The following is a 6,638-nucleotide window of genomic DNA, read 5'->3' on the forward strand; positions in this document are numbered from 1 at the left end:
CAATTACTCCCACCAAAGCGGGAGTACGAGAAGCTTCACTGTCGGTGGACCGCCTGCAGTCCCCATCTGTCCACTCCCCGGGCCCTGCCATCAGGCTGGTTGGATAGCTCGGCTTCCGACAAATTGGATTGTATCTTGTTTGCATATATGTGTTTTCTTAATCCACTAAAGTCCTCCACTCACTTAGTGGAGGCTGGTCCACTGATCTAACCTTCCAATCTGCTGTTTTCTAGAGGCATGTTAGTTGTAGCTACTCAGAAAAACTTCCGCCATTGACCTGCCATTGAACTCTACTCTTCCTCAAGTCTAATTCCCTTTAAGTGATAGGCTAAGTTAAAACACCTCTGTGTCCGCACTTCCTTTCTTCAACTTAGGCAGCCACCATCACTACTACCTCCAATCAGGCGGACACGCCCTGGTTCCATTTTGTTTTGGCTAGTGGGACAATTACTTAGTTTTTCCCATTTTCCCAACTGAAGAGGAGAGGAAATAGGCCATATTCTGGTCCTTGCTCACTATTGTCATGGCTAAACCTATTATCCACCCTAGTTCCCAGTTTTTCCTTTGATATCTCAATATATTACTCGTTCTTAATCCTCCTCATCCCCACATGCTACTCTCTCTAAGGCTCCCTTTCACCTTCTTTGATGATCTCTTTTTCCCTTTTATTCCAATGCTTGATTTTACCCTCAGTCATCAGATGAGCCACCTGAACATTCCCCTTTTTCTTCTATACCAATGACTCATCACTACATCACACCAGCCATGCACAAGTACAGCAGGCCTGCTTTTTAAATGACACTGCTCATTGCTGAGATCTCAAACGTTGTTTAACTTTCTAGACCAGTGGTTCTGAAACTCTAGCATACATCAGAATCACCTGTAAGACTTGTTAGAACAGGGATTGCTGGAGACCCACCTCCAGAGTTTTGATTGGGTAGATCCCAAGAATTTGCATTTCCAACAGTTCCCGGTTGATACTGTGAAAGGTGAAATGAAATGGGCTCACTTATGTCAGGTACCTTGAAAATGGAGCTGGGAGGCCATTAAGGAGATGGGCCTCCTGCATGCCCTCACTGGTGGAACCATGAACTCTTGAACTGAGCCAGCCTCAACTATTACAAGCACTCAAACACCTGCAACTTGCTACACTAAGAGACTTTGCTTAGCAACCAATTTATACTCCCTCAAGAGTAACTTTCTGCCCTGAGCACCAATAAAAAAATTCTTTTGAACAACCTATACAAACTTTCCTTTTTTGCTTTAAAAACCCCTGACTTTGCTCCCTAGTGGGACCCTATTTGGATTACTACCCAAATCTGAACTGCAATTCTTTGATCCCAAAAAAACATTCTTAATTATTGCCTCCTGACGATTTTAGGTTGACAATATTGATGCTGTTATTCAGGAACCACACTTTAAGAACCACGACTCTAGACTCATCCTGTTTCTTTAACTTTATTCCCCTCGCTCCTCTTCCTTGAGCTGACTCTTGCCTTGTCGATATCTTTAATTTTTCTCAGCCTTCCTTTGTTGCTAGGTCCATCAGTCCTCTGCTAGGCACATTTGACTCTGTCCTTCTACCCAGGCAGTGCTCTGGGTTACTGTTTACTATTTCAGCCCTCAGTGCCCAGACGTCCTGTGGACTATCCAATCAGCTGACCTAGAATAATACGCATAGTCGGCTTTCCCCAGTTTTACTTGTGAAACCCTACTGACTTGTCCTGCTATCTAACTTCAACTGGGTATCTTAATAATACTTTGCCCACTACTAAACAATTTTTTTTCCAAATACTGTACCCAAAAAGAGAAGCCTCCGAATTTCGGCCCGTATTAGTTCCAGCCCAAAGCCAAGAGGCTCACAGCATTCCACTGATCTGAGAAATTTATATTAATACTCAATCTCCACAATGACCTTGCACTTTGCATAAACCCAAGGCATTGCCACGTGTGACCCCTTGGCCTTTCTTTACTTCCCAGGAATAAAGATACAAATAAAAGCATTTCTGAAGCATCTTACCCTTTGCCTGACCTGGCAAGGAGTTATTTGGCTCACATACCCAGCAGCACTAAGTAACATTGCTTTGATGTCTGGCAACGGGGAGGGGAAAGTCTGCGTCAAGCTCTAACACTCATTTTGACCCTCTTCAGCACGTTGTGTGAGATTTCAAAGAAAGCACCTATCCGGATTCACACACCCTTTCTCATTCAGTATTCATTGCACTTAATTGAAGCAACACCCAGGTTCCCAGGTCAGCATCATTGGTGCCATGCACATAAAGTGGAAGGCAGAGAGAAAATTTTCCCTAGATATCTGGGTGATGCTCAATAAAGTATAAAACACGGGATAGTGGTTACGTAACAGACCGCGTGCAGGTGTAAAACATAGCTCAGTGACAGCGGTCAGACTTCATTGCCAGCAGCTATTTCACACGGTCGCAGGGAAATGATTGGAGCTTTTTAAAGTCTTCATGAAAGACCCTGCTATAAGGACCTCATTGTGTGCTGTAGAGGCCTTCCTCTCCTTGGAGAGCCGTGTGTAAATACTACCCTTCCCTCTTCCTGGACTGCCACGGCTGTTTGCCCAGAGTCTGTAACAATAGTCTCTCAGTGTTAGGCCTGGTCTCCTGGCCAGTAGAGGCTCCAGTGTTTCTTTAGATTCTGAACAGATTGACACAGGACTGGCTTCACGAAGGGTGGCACGGACTCCAGGCCATTCCTTCTGCAAAGGGCTCTGTCATTCCTCAGATGTGAGACCCACAGCCAGTCACTTGGCAAGTTCTCTGCTCCCATATCCACATGTCAATCCAAGTGAGATGGGATTAAATTAAACCTCAGAGGACCTTTGAAAGGGGGAAAATACTACAAAACAGTGAGAAGAGGGGCTTCTGGGTGGCTCAGTCAGTTAAGCATCCGACTCTTGATTTTGGCTCAGGTTCGTGCTGAGCGTGGAGACTGCGTGGGATTCTCTCTCACCCTCTGTCTCTGCCCCTCCCCTGCTCACTCACTTGCTCGCTCTCCCTCAAAATAAATAAATAAACTTAAGAAAAAGAAAAAGAGTGAGAAGAAAGAAGAGAGATGGGAAGCCTGTCTCCTTGGCCTGCTTCGAGGTTGTAGGGTATATGCCTGTGTGTGTCCCCTATTACTCTTCTTTTGCTGCTATAACAAATTAGCATAAATTTATTGGTTTAAAACAAGATAAATGCATTATCTTCCAGTTCTGCATGTCAGAAATCCAAAACAGGTCTCACTGGGTTAAAATCAAGGCATCAGCTGGGACGTGTTCCATCTGAGTTTCCAGGGAAGAATCTGTTTCCTTGCCTCCTGCAGCTTCTAGATGCCCCCTGCATCCCTTGGCTAGTGGCCCCCGTATTCTGTCTTCAAAGCTAGCAATGGCAGGTTGGTTTCCTTCTTCACATGCATCTTTCTGATCCTCTTTTGATAGTCGTGTCTCCCTCAGACCACAGCTGGGAAGATTCTCTTATTTAAGGACCCACGTGATTAGATTGGGCCCTGCTGGATAATCCAGGCCAAGTTCCTCAGCTCAAGGTTCTTTATCACATTCGCAAAGCTTCTCTTGCCATGTAGGGTAACATATTCACAGGTTCCAGGGATTAAGATACGGGGGTCATTCTTCTGCTTACCCTTAGATATTTTTAATTGTTTTGTTGGTGGTGGTTTTGTTTGTTTAATACGAGCTGGCAAGACACTTCCCACATAACAAAGACTGGTCTCTTGAATCCTGTGCACCGGACCAGAATTTAGCCCTGGTGTCTTTGCACAAGTCACATGTCCTTTTTGAGCCAGTGAGGAATAGGCCAAATGCTTTCCAAGACTCTCTTCCTGCTCAAGCTTTCTATAATCCCAGCTCCTTGTCCCAGGAATGGGGGGCTCCTCAAATTCTGGGGAGATAACCTCCAACTTGTCTTGCCAGAGTTAAGTTTATTTTTGGGAAAATAATGACCTTTTTTCCTTTGCTATTGACACTACGGTTCTATTTGTCCTCTATTTTCTCTGTGTGGAACCACTGAATCTTTTTTTTTTTTCAATATATATAGTTTATTGTCAAATTGGTTTCCATACAACACCCAGTGCTCATCCCAAAAGGTGCCCTCCTCAATACCCATCACCCACCCTCCCCTCCCTCCCACCCCCCATCAACCCTCAGTTTGTTCTCAGTTTTTAACAGTCTCCTATGCTTTGGCTCTCTCCCACTCTAACCTCTTTTTTTTTTTTCCTTCCCCTCCCCCATGGGTTTCTGTTAAGTTTCTCAGGATCCACATAAGAGTGAAACCATATGGTATCTGTCTTTCTCTGTATGGCTTATTTCACTTAGCATCACACTCTCCAGTTCCATCCACGTTGCTACAAAAGGCCATATTTCATTCTTTCTCATTGCCACGTAGTATTCCATTGTGTATATAAACCACAGTTTCTTTATCCATTCATCAGTTGATGGACATTTAGGCTCTTTCCATAATTTGGCTATTGTTGAGAGTGCTGCTATAAACATTGGGGTACAGGTGCCCCTATGCATCAGTACTCCTGTATCCCTTGGGTAAATTCCTAGCAGTGCTATTGCTGGGTCATAGGGTAGGTCTATTTTTAATTTTCTGAGGAACCTCCACACTGCTTTCCAGAGTGGCTGCACCAATTTGCATTCCCACCAACGGAACCACTGAATCTTAATACAAAGTCTTTCTCCATTCTCCATGCAAAAAAAAAAAAAAAAAAAAAAAAAGATTTAAATTCATAAAAGCTTTGGCCAGTTAAACATCCATAGTTCATCTGAGTGAAAATGGAGCCAGTACTTGCCCTCACACAACACCGGTTCACTTGGCCACTGAGCAAATGCTTAATGTGTTCCTACTCCGTAGCAGGCCTCGTATGAAACATTAATGATCTGGGGACGCCTGGCTGGCTCAGTTGGTGCAGCATGCAACTTGATCTCAGGGTTGTGAGTTCAAGCCCCACATTGGGCATGGGGCTTACTTAAAAAAATAATAATAATAATGTTCTAAGGGTGAAAAACATATAGTCTCCATCTTGAACCTGTAGGCTAATGGCAGAGACATACAGAAGACAGGCCATTTCCGTATAGCATGATCAGTAGGGCAATAAGAGCAAACACAGGGCCTCTGAAGTCCCATTAGGAAAGAAAGGGGAGTTCCCTGAAAACTAACAGAAAAGCAGGGGGCTCCCGTGAAGGCCAGAGGGAGGTGATGGAAAGGGTGGGAAGACCCCCAACGCTGAGGGAACAGCAATTACGAAGGCTCAGAAGCCCCCAGTGACAGCATGTAGGTGGGACAACAGGTAATTCAGCTTTGCTGGATTAGGGTGTCTGGAGTGGGAGAGGTGAAGGCTGAAGGCAGTCAGCTGACAGCACGGGGCCTGGATCCTCCTCTGCTAGTTGAGGAGCTGGGAATACCCTGAAGGCAATGTGGAAGACTGGAGAGGGGTAAGGGGTATAAGGGGTAGGAGGAGCAGGTTTGTCTTTCTTCCTGGAGGCTGTAACTGGGAGTTGAGGCCAAGAGCCCCTGTGTTGGAACTGATGTCATGCAGCCGTGTCCTCTTCCCATCAAGAATGATGAAGACTAGAGGCACAGGCCTATGTGGCTCAGTGCCGATGACTTCTGAATTTAGGCTACTTACAATCTAAGAAGAAAATACTAGAAATAATATCTAAGCAAACCGGGGATGTGGCCCCTCTCCCCTTGCGTGTAGCCTTTTCGGATCGGGTTCTGCCTCCGCATGGAGCTCTGGCCGATCGGGAGTGCCCAGAATGGAAAGTGCTCACTCTTGGCTTTGGGTACATGCTATTCCCTCTGGCTGGAAGGCGTTTCCTTCCCCACTTTGGCGTCTGTGTAGCTCTTACTCCTTCAAGATCACCTCAAGTGCATCCTCTCTGTAAATCACTTTATTTATTTTTATTTATTTTTAATGTTTTTATTTATTTTTGAGAGAGACAGAGAGAGAGGGGCACAGAGAGAGGGGCACAGAGTATCTGAAGCAGGCTCTGTGCTAACAGCTTGCACTCATGAACTCTGAAATCTTGACCTGAGCTGAAGTCAGCCAGCTTAACAGAATGAGCCACCTAGGCGCCCCTGTCTGGAAATCAATTTAAAACTCTCAATCCAGCCTCCAAGGTAGAGAGCTAGGACTCCGCTTCGGTCTAGTCCTCTGCACCCTTCTGTTTTGTGGTGTGGTGGCAAAGGACCAAATGCTTTCCCTGTCCCATCTTATTCAGCTTCCTCACCCTCCACGCCACCATGAGGGCCAGGGAGAAGCCTTGAGTTAGGACTCATTTGGGCATTTACCACTGGTGATCTCCAAAATGGAATGCTCATTTGAGGCAAATGATGTCTTGAGATTGTAGCCCCAGGATATTAGTTAACAAGAGACCAATGCAAACATATGTTAATGAGAGGACTAGGACTTTCTCCTCTCACCAGGAGCTCGAGCGGAAATGAATCTTGAGGTGCTGAACCAACTGTGGCCCTTACCTTTCTCCTTCACCTTTACCTTTTACTGAGTAGCGATAACTGGGCAGAGGAGGAAAGGACAGGGATACAAAATCTGCATGTCACCAGTGAGGAGTGAGACTTGATTATCTCCATAGGGAGGTGCCTGCCAGAGCA

Source organism: Lynx rufus, unplaced genomic scaffold (genome assembly GCF_022079265.1).
Source record: "Lynx rufus isolate CCGP_SWC_20201006 ecotype Redwood Valley unplaced genomic scaffold, mLynRuf1.p SCAF_1, whole genome shotgun sequence".
Lineage (NCBI taxonomy): Eukaryota > Metazoa > Chordata > Mammalia > Carnivora > Felidae > Lynx > Lynx rufus.